Source organism: Lactuca sativa, chromosome 9 (genome assembly GCF_002870075.4).
Source record: "Lactuca sativa cultivar Salinas chromosome 9, Lsat_Salinas_v11, whole genome shotgun sequence".
NCBI classification, from domain to species: domain Eukaryota; kingdom Viridiplantae; phylum Streptophyta; class Magnoliopsida; order Asterales; family Asteraceae; genus Lactuca; species Lactuca sativa.
Window position 1 is genome coordinate 17,191,625 of NC_056631.2, and position 18,417 is coordinate 17,210,041.

Here is an 18,417-nt window from a genome sequence, read left to right on the forward strand (position 1 = left end):
ATAGCCTACTAGCGATTGAGGGTTATTTTCACATCTGCTCTACTTCCCATCTTCCATCTACTTCTGCCCCAGATCCGACGATTAAAGATTACAAATATGTGTAGGGTTTTATTTTATTTTAAGCTTCCAGTTCTCCTATTTCCGTGGTGATCGACCGGTGGTGAAACGATTCAGCGCCAAAAAAAGAAGCGGCTCTCCATTCTCTTCTCGAATGAGATTTCTAAGGATTTACATCGGTATCTCAAACGACTTCAACTCTTTTCACAGATTTCTTCCCATCTGATTTTATGATTTCAGATTTCTTATTGGCGACTCATTTCCTCTCCCATCGAGTTCAAAATTTTCACTCAAGGAAGTAATGGCAGCGGAAGATGATGAAGGGCCTTCAATGGTGCTTTGTTTATTACACTATGGTAGCGGAGATGACGGTGTTGTTGATAGCCCTAAACAATAGTCATCTTAAAAGAAATTATCAAAGAGAAAGGTATGTATCAGTTCTAGAGTTCTTATATAAAATTAGGTCAGTTGTACCCTTCTTATATAAAATTAATGAAATCGATTTTAAAAGCAAGCCATAATATTGATTTTGAAATCGAGCCCCAGATTTCGGAATATAGCCCTGCCTGTTACCATTAAAATTTACCCCTGCTTCTGATTTTTTAGCTTCCTGGTCAGGCCGACTCATAGAACTATTCCCCACAAACCCTTTGACTTCCAAAACATCACCCCCATCCTTGTTCTTTCCCATAACCTTGTTACTTTTCCAACTTTTCCCCTGTTCAATCTTTGAATCATTAGACTTTCCTTTCATTGGCTGAATATTCCCATAATACCCCTGCCCATTTTTACCTCCTGTCTTCCCACCTCTATCAAAACTAAATTCCAAATTTTCCTGATTATTCCCATTATACCCTTGATAGCGAATTCCAGCAGAAGCCCCAGAATTTCCAATTTTCGGATAATTCCCTTTTTGCCCCTGCTTGCGGTTTCCAGCAAAAACCCCTGAACCTTCATTTTTCGAGAAATTCCCTTGATTCCCCTGACTCGAAAACTGTTTTTCCCCCCTGTAGCTTCTTTTGAAAACAAATTTCCATTATTTCCTTTGGTTTTCTTCACCACATCAACAAACCCATCATTTTTTTCCTTAACTTCTTTAGTGCTGGCAAGAAGCACTTGCATAAGATCCACAGTAGCTCCTTCTTTTCCTTTCTCTATTTTACTTCTCTCCTCTTCTTCTTTCATCTGAATAGCAGTAACATCAATCGAGATTAGTGGAAATTGGTTTTTATTTTTTATAGTTGATACTTGAGAAAACCTTATATGTTTTTTTTTATTTTGTGAAAATTAATTCCAGGTGAAAACAGAAAATGGTATGTTGTGTTAGAAAATGACAATCATACCCTTGGTCACAGTAGTCTCATATCATTATTTCCATTCTCACCTTCACTCCAATGCCCATTATTAGAAGAAATCAATGAGCTCCTTGCCAGCTGCTGCTGCTGGAAGTCGGTCTGATAATGAGATGAAAGATGATTGTTGCCAACCATCCTTGAAGGATTTGCAGCATAAAGTTTCTCTTGGTCATGCCATACACTGTTATATAGTTCATGGTTCTACATAAAGTGAAAACTTTTGCTTCTAGGTCATCCAAATGTACAATGTGATTTTTCTTAACATCAGGTACAAATGTAGATTTTTCATAACAGCAGTGAAAATCTTAATCAGTTGAATGTGTGTTTCATAACATCAGGTACAAATTTACAATGTGATTTTTTTATTCAATTACAGGGTAATCTTATTCCGGAAGGCCATAAAGTTCTTATCTTTTCCCAGAGTTGCATAATGCTTGATATTATTCAGGTTTGTTTCAATGCCTAACTAAATTGGCTATGTTTCTTGTTCTTTTTCTTAACCAAAGTTTATCAACTTTGTGAATATTATTCTGACTTGTTTTGATATTTTGTTCTTAATGTTGGTTCTAACTTCTTGTTTTTTCTTTTTTTTAAACAGTTACAAGGGACCTGAATAGGGGTTTTCTGAATTTGTAGTGATGGCTGCAGACACTGAAGATTTTGAAATGATTTCCCATATTCAATTCCTTACTAAATATAAGGTATATTTCCCATATCCCATATTCCATTCCTTACTAAATATAAGGTATGACACCTGAAATTGTACAAGGGAGGGGCCATGATAAGGCCGCTGATTAGTGGAGTGTTGGAATTTTACTTTTAATAAATCACTATTAAATTCCCATTACTTTTAGCGTGAGGGTAATAATGTAATTTTGTTCGACCTTGTATCTTTGCAGCCTTCGTTTAGAGGTGGAAACTTTTTGATATTGATATCACAATGCTAGTAACAAGTGTTCAACCTGATGATCATAAGCTGGAAGAACTTGTGGTTCGCGAGGTATATCAGACATTCAAGGAATGGTAAGGCGTAGATGGCATTTGTATTTTCATTTGGTATAACTTTCTGTTTAGCTCCTTTTACTTGTTTACTTTTTTTTCTATCCACTCATTGGTTTTTATTCTTCTTTTACCCAGTTCCAATGATCTACATGATGGATTGCACAGAAAATGACTGTAGTTCACTACTCAAGTCATCAACTAAGGTACTTGATATCCCTTGATTTTGGCTAGTGTATGTATTTGTAAATTCAATTAAAAGTTTTGATATGTGTATATCATGTTCCATGTTAGAGGCATGGGATATCATGTTTACATCTATGAAATGTTGACTACATGTTCATCTCAATGGTTTACTTAGATTTCATGTCTTGTATCTGTATCAGTTCTTAGTAGAACTTTTTTTTAACAATGGAATCACGGGTGGCTATGATTCTGTTTTCCATCAGATCTATAGTCATATTGTAAAAATCATACCTTGAGCTATAGAACTCAAACGGACCCCAAACCAGTTCCCAAAGTTCACAAATTGAGTTGGCTAACTTTCTTAAGCAGCCCAACTTCACTGGTAAGGACTTTATCTATGTGCAAGAATGGAATCTTTGTTGTTAGGTCTGATCCGGGTCTGTTCTGATATGTCATTTTGTTTTCATCATTTATAAGGCTTGGAAAAGGATCCAGAGTGATTCCAAGTTTCTATATGTTCCTGATATTATGAATTTAAGATCTGGAGCAGATGGGGTGTTATTTCCAATTATAAATTGGTTAGAATTGATCCAGACTCCAGATCAATGGGCAGTCACCAGCTTTTACTAGTGTTGTGATTTTCCACAATGTGAATTTTATATCCGGAGCTTGGGAAATGCTTTTCATTCAATTCCAACTCTGAGACTTTCATTTGTATGTCCTTTACTTCTCTGAATTTTGGTATGGACGAATTCTACTCACAAGTTGGGTAGAATTGGCCAACCTCACTTGACTGTCTTGTTGGAGATAGAAGTGATACACCTTTTTGTAAAATTCATATTTAATTCATCCTTTGGAGTTAGAAGGAGTTCTTTATAGTTCTGGAATCCTGAACAATCATAGTTTTCTATAAAATTTAGTTAAAGCTATGTTTCTGTTTTAGATTTTGGAGTAAATCCGTTTTGAACAGCAGGTCTGTTTTAGAGACCTTGCTGTGATTACTCGTTTCTCAACTCATAGCTTCATTACTTCTCCTTTCTAACCTTTAGTCCTTCTAAGATGGGTTTTAAAAGTTTAAAATTTTTGCAAGTGTGCTACTGAAAATGAAGATAAACCCAATTGTGCTACTGAAAATGAAGAGCTTGTTCAGGTATCTCAATTTCCAGACATACCCTTTTGGGTTTTTCACTTTCCTGAAATACCCTTTTTGATCTTTTACAATTTCCAAAAATACCCTTCTTGGTGCCTAAGTGTTACAGTGTTACCAGTTGCAGTTGTAATATATATATATATATATATATATATATATATATATATATATATATATATATATATAGGTTGCAGGACAATGGTGAACAGTCAAGATTCGTATGCACAACCAGTTGCAGTTGCAGCCACACATGGTGTGGTCGATGTGTACCATGAATACGGTAGGGCTGCAAGCGGACAAACCCTTCTTGTTCAGGTTACTTATGCTGAAAACTATGGTACCCAGCAAGATCCCTACTCTTCTGCACATACATCATATTACACACATCATAATCAAAAAGTTTATAACATCAATTCCGATAATATACTATATTCACTATTGTTATTGTGGCCTTTCAGGTTTTGTTTAAGAATCTGAATGTTGATTTGAAGGAAGTAAGCCCATCATCCCTTCTTATGGACAAAGTGAGAGAAGTTGAAGGAAGCCCTGATTTTTCCAACAAGATGTCATGTCAACTCAACAACCACCAATGGTTGGAGAAGTTAAAAAAACAAAGTATTATCTTATTGATTAGCGATTACTGGTGTTGAGCTTTAAGCAATTTCAGGCCCTCTATTTATTAATCTTTTATAAGCTAGATTGTTGTTTTCTTTCCTTTTTATAAGTTGAATTGTGGCTAGAAATTATAGTAATCTATTCAAAGAAGGTGTTGGAACGTGAGTTCAAATTGATGACCCTTTTACATATAAATTTGATTAACAGATTGTACAATGAAATGCAAAGAATAATTATGGGAAGGAGGTTAAGTATTAAGCTCATGAATGCTGCAAACGTATTTGTTTCTCTCAATTCACCTTTTGAAGGACCTGGCACGTGTCTATATTACAGAACCTATAAGTTTTTTTTCCTTTCTTTTATGGGTAAACTACAGGAAATAACCTCCTACTTTATTACTCTGTATAGGATGTATATGTAACAATTCTTTACACATGATATCAAACAGGAAAATGAGGTAGCTAACTAAACTAACTACTTCAATTTTCATATACTTCAATAAAAAAATTAAAATATATTATGTTTGTTAATGATTTTGTATTGCAGGTACCTTTTCAACACTTTGCTGAGAAAATTGGTGGCTATCTTTTGAATAGGAGGAGTTAGTAGGTATTTAGACATGCATACCAAAGATAACATTTTGTACAGAGAGTTCTTGGCACATAGGAAGCTAGATAATGCAATTGTATATAAATGAGTTCATTTTTTTATAACATTTACTCACTACTGGAATAGTTATTTGTATTTGACATATTAGTGAAATGAATTATCTTTGTTATTTATGGTATTTTATTTTGTATTATGAGATTTTTAATGTATTATTTAATTTGAAAATTAGAAAAATCTATAAATAATATTTTTTTTAAACATTTAAAATTATGATACGCAAAAATGTGTGTTATCTTCATTTATGACATGGCCTTTCTTGACAGTGGCTTTCTTGATACGCATTGCGTGTCATTAACACGCGTGTCGTAAGGTTACGACACGTGAATGCGTATCTTCTTCCTTTATGACAAGGCCTTCCTTGATACGCATTGCGTGTCGTAAACGCGCATCGTAAATGCGCGTCGTAAATGAGCGTCGTAAATGCGCGTCGTCTTTCTTTATGACAGGGTCTTCCTTGACGCGCATTTGCGCGTCGTCTGAGCCTTTTACGACGCGCAATGAGCGTCGTAAAAGGCTGTTTTTCTTGTAGTGCTACTCGCCGAGTAGGTTCATGCACTCGGCGAGTAGGGTCGACAGAGTGCAGTTTTTCGACTTTAGTTGCTGGAAATGGATTAGAAACATTACCCTAAACTGTTTTGGTACTTGAAAACTTGTTTTAGAAGGTGTAATGTCTTTTCTAACTCATTTACAACAACTAGTTATCAAAATTACAAAGATTAAGTGTGATTTTGATATATGAAAGTGTTCACGTTCATGATCTTGTTCTTATGATGTTTAGATGATCATAGGAATTATTTGTAACCTATGTGGTAGATTAATTCTTGATCATAATGTGATTTAATGGAGTCCATAACTTGTCCTCAAGTTATGGAAAACCAAAAGTCTCTTGGATTGAAAACCATTAAAAGAACACAAGAGTTAGAAAAGTGAAGAGTCTTCATTTTATTACTCTATTAAACTCATAAGTTACAAGATATGAAAAGTTTTGAAAGTTTACAAAACTTGCCCTCAAGTTTTGGAACAAGTAAAGTCAAGTTAAAACTTTAGTTCCAACCCTTAGAATTTTAAAAGTTAAAATTCAACCCTTATACTTATATTATTATGATTTAATAATTATATATATATATATATATATATATATATATATATATATATATATGTATGTATAAGAACAAAGTCGTCTTACCGCTAGTACGCCTCATTCACGAAGCCGGTCTATAAGGTGGGTATAAGGTTGTTGCCTATAAAATGGTGACTTAATGGGTGTCCACTCTCACCCACCGCTTGCTTGACTGGTGGAGGGTCGTTAGCCGAACGGGTAAGACAAGGACTTATAAATTCTCATTTAAAGTATGATGAATATTATAAAGTAACTAAATGTTTTATTAAATTCCCAATCTTAGTTACTTTAGGAAAAATGTGAATAAGGTGCTAATCCATGAAATCACACTTTACACTTTGATTAAGTCGTTGGTGGAGCGTGTGTGGTTAACCGGCACACTAACTTGGACTTAACAAGGTAGGTAAAGGGTGACTTAGGGTTTATTATAGTATCGATGGAGCATGTGTGGTTTACCGGCACATCGATTGAGTGATAAATCTTAAGGGTACCAAGTGATTTGCATGGTTACTTCACACCTCGTTTTGTGATCCTCGGCATCCCAGTCACAAAACTTGGAGGGCACACTCGAGATTGAAACATGCCTTTGAAAAGTTCATTGAATCTCAAAGAATCTAGGAATTTCTAAGAACCAATCAAAAACCTAATACTTAAATATTTCGGTTTTTGTGGTGGAAATTGGTGAATCATCATTCACCTACCTTTCAAATATGGTATAGCTTAGATTACGGCATACCTCTTCTAAGTTATATTATATTGTGATTGGATCCTAGTCTTAATATTATATTTGGGTGTTTTATTAAGGACTCTCTTATATCTAAACTAATCTTGTTCTCTTCTTTTCAGATGTCTTCAAACAATGTTGCTTCTGGCTCTAATCCTAATGGCTCCTTTACCCTTATGAACTTGTGTGGGAAAGTCACCTTTGATGGATCCAACTTCAATGAGTGGATCAGAAACATCAGGATGATTACCCGCTACGAGGACAAAGAATATGTCCTTGACAAGGAGCTTAAGGAGATTGATGAGACCACTGCAACTCCTCAGGAGATCGCTGAATTTCGGGCACATGAAAGGGATGCTACGAAAGTGGCTTGCATCATGATGGCCACGATGACAGCGGAACTCCAAAAGTCTTATGAGGATTTCTACCCTTATGAAATGCACCAAGATTTGATGGAAAGATACCATCAAAGTGCAAGACAAGAGAGGTATGAAATCATCTGCTCCATGATAACAACCATGATGAAGGACGGGGAATCCGTCACGAGCCACATGCAGAAAATGCAAAGGTATGTGGATCGTTTGCTGAAGCTTAATGTGAACTTCCATGAGGATCTTGCAATAGATATCATTTTGCACTCCTTACCATCGTGCTATGATCAATTCCGCATGACATATCACATGAATAAGGAAGAGGTCACACTCAGCAAACTTCAGGGACTTCTCAAGACCGCAGAATCAGGTCTTAAGGGGAAGTCGGTTGCTATCACTCCTACTCCAAACTCAACTCCGGTTTTGGCAATTGGGAAAAGTCGATGGAGGAAGAGAAAGAGATCCTCGAAGGGTACCAAGGCTCGGACCCTTGATGGCTCTTCTTCAAGTGGAACCAAGAAAGGTTTCGTCACTCCTTCTTCTGACACAAAAGAGGCTGAATGCTTCTATTGCCATGAAAAGTCTCATTGGAAGCGGAACTGCCCAAAGTACCAGCAGGATGTAAAGGATGGGAAAGTCAAACCCAACCATGCAGGTATTTACACTATCATTTCTAATAACTCACCCCATTCTAAATCTTGGGTCCTTGATACCGGTTGTGGTATTCATATTTGTTGTGACTTGCAGGGACTAAGAAGAAGTGAGGATGTGGAGCAAGGAAGAATAAACTTGATCATGGGGAATAGGAAAGCTTCACCTGTCACCAAGATTGGAGTTTATACTTTATCGCTAAGTAGTGGGTTTAATTTAGATTTGAATAAATGTTGTTATTCACCAGGAATGGCAAGAAATATTATTTCCTTTCATGCTTTGTATAAACAAGGGTTTACCTTTTCATTTAATAATGAAGTTGGTTCTATTGATGTTTTCTATAATAATGTTTTTTTATTTTAAAGCATTACCTTGTGATGGTGTGTATGAAGTTGTATCTGTTATAGATAACTTAGGAAATAATGTTTTGTGTATTGATTCTACTAATCATAATAACTTGGATAAAGCATCATTATGGCATTGTCGTCTTGGACATATAAGCAAGAAACGCATAGGCCAACTCCAAAAGGATGGAGTCTTGGAGTCGTTTGACCTAAAGTCAGATGATAGTTGTGAATCATGCTTAATTGGAAAAATGACAAAGTCACCCTTCACAGGCTCGTGTGAGAGGGGTGAAGGTTTGTTGGACCTTGTACACACGGATGTGTGTGGACCATTCAAACATGCCACAAGGGATGCTAATCGTTATTATTTGACTTTTACTGATGATTACAGTAGATATGGATATGTCTACTTAATCAAGCATAAGTCAGAGACTTTCGAGAGGTTTAAGGAATTTAAACAGGAAGTCGAGAATCAATTGGGCAGGAACATTAAGATGCTTCAATCCGATCGAGGAGGTGAGTATCTTAGTTCAGAGTTCCTCGACTATCTTAGGGAATGTGGGATTGTCTCACAATTGACACCTCCCAGGACACCACAGTTGAATGGTGTGGCTGAGAGGCGTAATCGAACCTTATTGGATATGGTTCATTCCATGATGAGTCGAGTTACGCTACCAATCTCATTCTGGGGGTATGCCTTAGAGACTGCCGCCCATATTCTTAATCTTGTCCCTACAAAGAAAGTTGCCAAAACTCCTCACAAGATGTGGACTGGCAAAGTACCTAAGCTAGACCACATCAAGATTTGGGGTTGTGAGGCTTTCGTGAGGCGCGAGACTCATGATAAGCTCGAACCTCGAAGCGAGCGGTGTATTTTCATCGGCTATCCACAACAATCCTTTGGTTACCTCTTCTACAGACCTAGTTATAATGTGGTCTTTGTAGCAAGAAGAGGAGTTTTTCGAGAGAGAGAATTTATAAGCCAAAGAGACAGTGGGAGGCAAATTGATCTTGAAGAAATTCAAGAGTCAAGCGGTGAAGGAACTTCGAACCCTAGCCCTCAACTTGAAGAGGAAACTCTTGTTGAGTCAGTTGATCTGCCTGTACCTCTGAGGCGTTCCACGAGAGTTAGGAATGCACCTGAGCATTATTATGGCTTCCATATTACTGCGGAAGGTGAGACACTTATTAGTGATGAGACACTAGTAGGTCTGGATGAACCTAACAGCTACACGGAAGCCACGACAGGCCCTGAGGCTGCTAAATGGAAAGAGGCCATGGATAGCGAGATACAATCCATGTATGACAATCAAGTTTGGAACTTGGTTGAGAATGTACCTGGTCGTAAGACTGTAGGGTGAAAATGGATCTTCAAGAAGAAGACCGACATGGATGGTAATGTACACACCTATAAGGCACGACTGGTTGCAAAAGGGTATTCTCAAACTCCGGGAATTGATTATGATGAAACATTTTCACCAGTGGCCAAGATAAAGTCTATCAGGGTTCTGTTAGCCATAGCTGTATTTCATGACTATGAAATATGGCAAATGGATGTCAAAACCGCTTTCCTTAATGGAAAGTTGGCTGAGGATGTTTACATGGTTCAGCCAGAGGGTTTTGTCAGTACATAGTACCCCAATAGAGTGTGTAAACTCGAGAAATCCATTTATGGATTGAAACAGGCACCTCGCAGGTGGAATCTTTGCTTTGATGAGAAAGTCAAGGAATTTGGCTTTTCAAGGAGTGAAGATGAATCTTGCGTCTATATCAAGGCTAGTGGGAGCATAGTCAGTTTTTTGGTACTGTATGTGGATGACATACTACTCATAGGAAATGACATCCCAACCCTGCAGGAAGTAAAGTCCTGGCTTGGGAAGTGTTTCGCTATGAAGGACCTTGGTGAAGCTGCCTATATCCTAGGGATAAAGATTTTGAGAAACAGGAGTAAAAGGATAATTGGACTTAGTCAAAGTACCTACTTGGACAAAGTGTTGAAAATATTCAACATGCATAACTCCAAGAAAGGTGAGTTACCCATTCAGTGTAACGCCAGATTGAGTAAGACACAAAGCCCTAGTACTGAGGCTGAGATAGCAGAAATGAGTCGACTTCCTTATGCTTTAGCTGTAGGATCGATCATGTATGCCATGACGTGTACTCGACCTGATGTAGCCTTTGCTTTGAGCATGGTTAGCAGGTATCAGGCGAACCCTGGCAAGGAACACTGGACTGCGGTAAAGAATATCCTCAAGTACCTGCGAAGGACTAAGGACTGGGTCCTTACCTTCGGTGGGAGTGATGACTTGAGAGTTGTAGGGTATAGTGATGCTAGCTTCCAGACTGATAGGGATAATTTCCGCTCTCAGTCAGGCTGGGTCTTTACCCTAAACGGAGGAGCAATTTCTTGGAAGAGTTCCAAGCAGGAGACAGTGGCTGATTCCACTTGTGAATCAGAGTATATAGCAGCAAGCGAGGCAGCAAAGGAGGCGATATGGCTAAAGAACTTCATCGGAGACCTTGGAGTTGTACCAGCTATAAAAGAGCCAATGGAGATTTTCTGTGACAGCAATAGTGCGGTTGCCTTAGCCAAGGAACCAAGGGATCACGGTAGATCCAGACACATCGACAGAAAATACCATTTTATCAGACATCGAATCGAAGAAGGACTCCTCATGGCGAAGAGGGTCTCATCGGATGAGAACCCAGCAGATCCCCTCATGAAGGGACTGAGTAGGGTTAAGCATCTCCAGCATGCTCGGAGCATAGGACTGAAGGATGATATAAGTTTTAGTAGTTAGATAAATTATGAAATTTGTAAAGTGTAATTGACATTTGATGATGAATAAAAGGTGTTTTATTTATGAGTAAAATGTTGCTATCTCTTGTCGATCTTTTACTATATTTCTTTTGCATGTTTTGACTTCCAGAATAATTATGTTTGGTATATCATATTACTCAAACCTCCACAGTCGGTCATATGTCGAAAGTAGGTATGAATCAAGACTGTCATGATTGGTTGTAGAGGTCTAAGGTGTTGGACATGGCTACAACATTCATGAGTGCTCATAAGTTCTGAGCATTGGACTCAACCCACGCTCACTGGAATCACTTCATGGAATTTTATCTCGAGTGATCGTGAGACGGTAATATCATATAAGTCTTCAAACCTAGAGATATGATTTGTTACTTACAAGTTGGTTATGCATTGATTGTACGAAAACGCATTGGTAACTCGATGTTATAAAACGTGCTTTTGTGTGTAATTCAATGAGTGGTAGAACAAACATATGATTCGAAGTTTATCTGTTCCTTCTTGGATTAGAAGCTGATATCTGGGCCCCTCGATGATTTTGTTTTGACCTATGTACCGGGCCCGGTCAGAACTAAATTGATGTGTTCGGTTGAGTTCTATGTCAAACAAATCGGAAATCGGGAAACAAATGCTGGACAATAAGCAAGACAATGTTCCATGTATTTGTCCGGCTGATATCTAGAACAGAGGATTATATGATCACTTATCTAAATGGCGCGTTCTAGTTCAACAGAGTTTAAAGAGCTACGATTGCTGATCGGTTCCTGAAGTTATACTTGCAAATATAGTTACTAGAATTATCCAAGTGGGAGACTGTTGGATATAGTGTCTAAGTCCATAACTATATTTGGTATGTACTTGACCCGACCCGCCATGGTCCATTTGGGTTGCACTTCACCCGAACAATTTATGGATAATATTTGAGAATAGTACAAGTTATGATTTATTAATATATTATAAGTTCTAATATATTAATATAAGATCATATTATTTAATTAGTAGTGATCTATAATTAATCTAGGATTAATTTAGTGATCAAAGATATTACTAATTAAATATGGGCTTCTATATTTATATAGTGTGGGCTTATGCTTATTTGGAATGGGCTAGGCTTGGATGGAGAAGTCCATGGATACTCCATGGAGCTTTAACCCATGGATCTCATGGAAATGAAGAGACATGGGTACTAGGGTTTACATGGATGTAACCCTAATCCACCACACTATATAAAGGAGGTCTTGGTTCTTGAAATCACACTAGTTGACACATGTTGAGGTGAGGGCCGATTTCAAGAGAAGTGGTGACTATTCTCTCAAAGTTCCAAGTTTGTGGTGATTTGTGACTTTCATTTGAGGCATCCACACTATTGGTGCTAGGCTCTAAAACTCCAAGCAATCAACTACAACTACAAGGTAAGTGTTTCTACTAGCTTTATTTGATTCAAGTTCCCCATGCCATGCTAGTTAGGATATAAGCCTTGGAAAAATAATTATTTGTCTGTATCTTAGACAAACATAGATCCAAGGTTTATTAGGGTTGCATGTATACTTAGGAAGTGTTAGAATGCTCAAAACCCTTCACACATATACTGCATACTGCATCGGACCATAGTCTGGAACGCATAACACATACCATGCCTGTATCACAAAGACATCAAGCATACCGAACTACTACATCAAACTGATGTCCGGAACTACTACTAACTTAAACGGGCCGACATTGTGGTCGTAGACCTGTTCCTACTGAAAGGAAACTCAACTCACACTGCTGAAGTCCCGTAGACACAATCTCATACTGCTAAAGTCCCGCAGACTCAACCTTAGCTGCTGGATGACAGATTCTCAAACTGTCAACACAAAAATAACACCTAATTAATAATTAGGTTCTAACACATAACTATAAATACATACTTTGGATAATTACTAAATTACCCCTAGCTTGGCTTACCCAAGCCCAAAGCCCAATCCATAGGCCCAAATTCAACTAAGGATCAAAGCCCAACATATGGCCCAATTTTCCAAATTGGGCCCAAACATCTACATGGACTTCCCTTAAGGCCCAATTGATCAGTCCAGTCCAACATGTCTCATTCTAGGGCCCAATATCATACAACTCTCTAGGCCCAAACTATGGCCTAATAATATACCCAAGTGAAATTAGGGTTTCTCATAAAATGACGATTAGGGTTAAGTGTTTCTCACTTAACCCATTAAGGGCTTAACCTACTAAGGACTTAATCCATTAAGTCCATTATTGCTTAGATTAATTTCTGCCAATGATTATTATTTAATATTTCACTTATTAAATAACTCTCGTGTGTGTCCTAATAAATTCTCAAATATTAGGATTTCTCTCAATTAGCCCATTAAGAACTTGATCCATTAATTCCTTTACTCTACTAGATAAATGGCATGGAATAATTTGGGCTTAATTCACAATCCAATCCTAATGGCCCACAAGTGGGCCCAATAAGTCTAAGGCCCAAATACTCACAATTAGGGTTTTCCACCCAAACATGGCCCAATAGGCCCAAAACTAATCCATAAGCCCATTAGGTTTTGCTAGTGGGGCACCACCCACTACCACCTCGGGTAGTGGTGGTCAAAGACGGCTCGCGGCGGCGGCCACCACCTCACGATGGTGGTTTGGTTCATTTTCATTATTCCATGCTAATTAAAATTACAAGGCTTTTATCCAAAATACACACACTAACTAATACACACATTAACTAATACACACACACACAACCACACCATGGTGGCCGATGGTGGCTCGTGGCGGCAGCCAGCGGTGGAACGACGGCACGCAGCGGCAATGGTGGATCTTTCTTTCCGGTTCCTATCCAAAGAAGACCTACACATCAGTAACATTATGAAAACGGCGTACACATAACCAATCACACACACAGCCACCCTCGCATGGTGGCTGGTGGCGGCAGAACACGACAACAAACATTGGCAGCCACCACCGCATGGTGGTGGCAGAGGGTTCTCCGTCCAAAACTGCACCTAAGACCCCACGAATGTGGTAACCAACATGTACACTCGAACACATGCCTATACAACCACCGCTTGGGTGGCAGGTGTCGCCGGAAAGGACGAGAACCACAGCCCAATGGCCACTGACGACTGTAACGACGTCGGAGACGTCATATCTACATAAAAGAACGAGAAAACGAGGAAAGATGAGTTTCAGCCGGACTTACCATGCGATTCCGGTGGTTCCTGACCCTCACACGACGCACACAGCACCTCCCTCGGTCTTCAATGCATCCCTCGGTGGTTCTTGGTGTTGCTGGCAGCGGGTGGTGGTGACAGTGCTTCAAGAGCACGGTAGCGAGCGGTGGACGGTACATCGACATTGCGGCGACTAGGAGATACCCTACCCATGGTGGTGGCGCTCGCCGGCGAGGCTGTAGGCGACCTCCATGCCCGATCGGAGTGGTGAGATGAGGAGTAGTGGCGGCTGGAACAAATATTCGGGTTTAGGGTTGAAGGATGCGATCTGGGGAAGGGATACGGGTATATCCCGTGTTCCTTTTCAAACATTTGATCAATTTAATCAACTTCAGCCCCTCCATCCTAATTCGTTTTCAAACTAAATCCAAAACATACCAAATAGACCTTTAAGCCTTCAAATCTTTTCAATTTAAGTCCTAAACGTACACTTTTAACCCTCGACTTTCAAAATTCTTCACAAATTAGTCCGGGACTTACTTTTCTTAATTTATTTAATTAAACGGGGCATTACACAAAAATAAAAGCTCATCGGCTGCCAGCAACCGATGCATCGTGCGAAGTGCAAAGTTCGCCTAAATCGCTCCATTTCGTGCACTCGCAGCGTCGGCTAGTGCTAGGCTAGGCTAGGTGTGCGCGTGGGCTTGGCCCATTCCTTTGATCCACTAAAGTCTTTGATGGCCTATCAAGAAAATAAGCTTATAAACCCATAAAGATTTCTTCCTCCCACCAATGTGGGATACAAAAGGAAATTACCAACTTGCAGTTCATTTATATATATAAAGTTCCAACAATCCCCCCACCAAGTTGGAATGTTTCCTTTCACTCAGACAGATGATGTTACTTAGGTGTCATGAAGATTAAACTCTAGTTTAATGAGAATAAACAAGAAGAGACCGATTCCATGGTATACGTATAGCTTTAAACCACGAACCTTAATGGCATCCCCGGTTTACCCCCACACATCACAAGTCTTCTTTGCGTTCTCCCCAAGCGCTAATATGGTCATACGTTATAAACCCTTTTTATGACCCTTTAGAAGATAAACCACTAATCTTCTCTTGAGGCGGCACCACCTCTAGATCATATTGGAAAAGTTTTATAACATCTCCATTCCTTAGATGCCTTCATAAATTTGTTAAGAGTTGTAACTCAACCTCGTTCTCGACAACGATGTACTATCCTACCTCACATGGATCTATCATTAATGATAGTACCTTCTATCATTAGTGATTTCGTTGTTACCCTTTAAACTTGAGAATTATGAGCACTAATGTCAAGTTAGGTTTCCATCACTAAGTGATTCTATTGTGGTTTTAGACCCATGACTCTCGTGGTAGATGTTACCAAATCTCTCGTCAGAGGTTTGGTAAACGAATCTGCCAAGTTCCTACTTGTCTTGAGATAGACAACCTTGATGGTACCACTTTCAATTAGTTGTCTCACAAAATTGTGTCTCAGACCTACATGTCTCAACTTCCCATTATAAACTGCATTATATACTTTAGACAATGTGGCCTCAATGTCACAGTACATGGGTATTGAAGGCATTGGAATATCCCATATACGGATATCCATAAGTAGATCTCGAATCCACTCTGCCTCTTTGCCTCCTACTGCTAAGGCAATTAGCTCTGCTCCCATTGTTGAATGAGCTATGCATGTCTGTTTCTTGCTCGCCCAAGAAATAGCACCACAAGCTAGAGTATAAATCCACCACTTGTGGATTTTGAATCACTAGTGTGATCAATCTAGCTAACATCGGAATAACCTTCAAGTATTCTATTAGATTACGAATAGGTCAACTCAAAAGTACTTGTCCTTTTCAGGTATCCCAGTACTCTACCCACTGTCGTCCACTGCCCCGTCCCTGGATTAATAGTATACTAACTCAGTTTGTTTACAACAAATGCGATGTCAGGTCGAGTGCAGTGAGTAGCATACATCATGCTTCCAACTGCACTAGCATATTCGAGTTGAGCCACTGCTCGACCAGAATTCACATTTAGTTTAACACTTGAATCAAAAGGAATGTTGAATTCCTTAATGTTCAAATGTTGAAATTTGTCATAATTTTCTCCATATAACGAGATTGACTTAGAGAAATTTGACCACCTATCCTTTTCAGCTTGATACCAAGAATTATATCAACTTCTCCAAGATCTTTCATCTTAAAATTCGAGGATAGGTATTTTTTCGTCTCAATAATACCTTCTAGGTGAGTGCCAATGATCAACATATCATCAACATAAATACATATAACAACTGTGTATTCGAAAGAGCATTTAGAATAAACACGCTTGTCAGCACTATTATGTTGGAATCCGAAAGCAGTTACAGTGGTGTCAAATCTCTCATGCCACTATTTAGGAGCTTGATTCAACCCGTACAAGGATTTAACAAGTCTGAATACTTTGTTTTCTTGTCTATGTATCACGAAACTTTTAGGTTGCTCCAAGTAAATCTCCTCCTTAAGTTAACCATTCAGAAAGGCTATTTTCACATCCATTTGATGAGTGTATAATCCTTTCAAAGCTGATATTGCTATGAGAGTTCTAATAAAACTAATCCTAGCAATCGGGGCATAGGTATCAAAATAATCGTCCTTTCTCGTTGCCTATAGCCCTTAGCAACTAACCTTTCTTTATAGGCGAATATGGATCCATCTGGATGATATTTTCTATTGAATATCCATTTGGATCCTATGTGTCTCCTACCCTTGGGCAGATCAGCTAACTCCCAAGTTCCATTACCCATAATTGAATCCATTTCATCATTGATGGCTTCCCTCCACAAAGGAGCATCTCTAGACGTCATGGCTTCAATAAATGTCTTAGGATCATCATCCAAGTTATTGGTGAAGATGACCTCTCTTGTCACTTTCTCTTGTGTTTCTTCGACCAAATAGGAATATAAATCATCTCCAAAACTTTTATCTATTCTAGCCCTACTACTTCCCATTGGTTCCTCCACAATAAGAAGAGGTGGGAGTATTTAACGAGAAGTACTTGCAGGTCTTGTATAACTGGAGTTTTCTTCATCCCTAGAAAACTTGTCCTCAAAGAATTCCACATCTCTGGATTACACGACAACACCTGATTCAATATCTAATAATCATTAAGCCTTGCTATTATGAGTATATCCAATAAATATACTCTTATTAGCTCGTGCTCCCAATTTGGTTCGCTTAGGATCTGGAGTCCGGTAATAAGCAAACACACCCCTACACTTTCAAAATGTCTAGGTTAGGCTTTCTGCCTTTCCACGACTCATAAGGGCTTGTAGGAATCACACGACTAGTGATCCTATTATGAACATAGCAAGCAGTTAATAGTGCTTCCCCCCACAGATTGTTTGGTTGTCCCGATTTGTTCAACATAAGTTGACCATCTTACAAAGGGTTTGGTTCTTTCTTTCAGCCAAACCATTATGTTGGGGAGTATATAGTGAAGTTCTCTCATGTTTGATTCCATTCTCTTCACAGAATGTGTCAAACTCTTGGTTGAAATATTTTCCGCCTCTGTCCAAGCGAAGAATTTTGATGTGTCTTTCAAGTTGATTTTCGATTTCAGCCTTATACCGTTTAAATGCATCAAAAGCTTCATCTTTTGATCTCATCAAATAAACATGTAGATATCGACTGGAGTCATCACAAAATGTGATGAAATACCTTTTTCCTCCTCGTGTAAGTATTCCATTTAATTCACATATATCAAAATGAATCAACTCAAGTAATGATGTATTTCTCTTAACTGATGGAACTGGTTTCTTTGTAAACTTTGATTTCACACAAGTTTCACATTTTTCAAAATCTTTTAAGTCATATTTTAACATTCCTTTAGGTTGCATTTTTTCAATGTTTTTAACATTAGTATGTGCTAAACGTTTATGCCATAAAGAAATTGAACAAACAAAATAACTTGAAAAGTTCACTTCATTCACATTAGCAACCAATCCACCAATTACATATTACTAGCAACACAAGGCACACTCACAACACTCGAACTAGCACTATTACTCTCAACACTTGGCCCACTCGAACTATCCTCATCACTAAGGCACAAACGATACATCCTAGAACAATTGTTCGCCTTCCCAACATATCTTTTGCCCTAATTGATTGTA

General features: G+C 38.5%; 1 long non-coding RNA gene across 1 annotated transcript; it reads right to left on the reverse strand.

The window, feature by feature from the left end:
• Positions 1-13,413: 13,413 nt before the first annotated feature.
• Positions 13,414-14,612, reverse strand: LOC111903969 (uncharacterized). The gene is made up of 2 exons (XR_002854391.3): positions 14,262-14,612; positions 13,414-13,909 (listed from the first exon to the last, which is right to left on the reverse strand). It is a non-coding gene; the product is annotated as an uncharacterized LOC111903969 (long non-coding RNA).
• Positions 14,613-18,417: the final 3,805 nt, after the last annotated feature.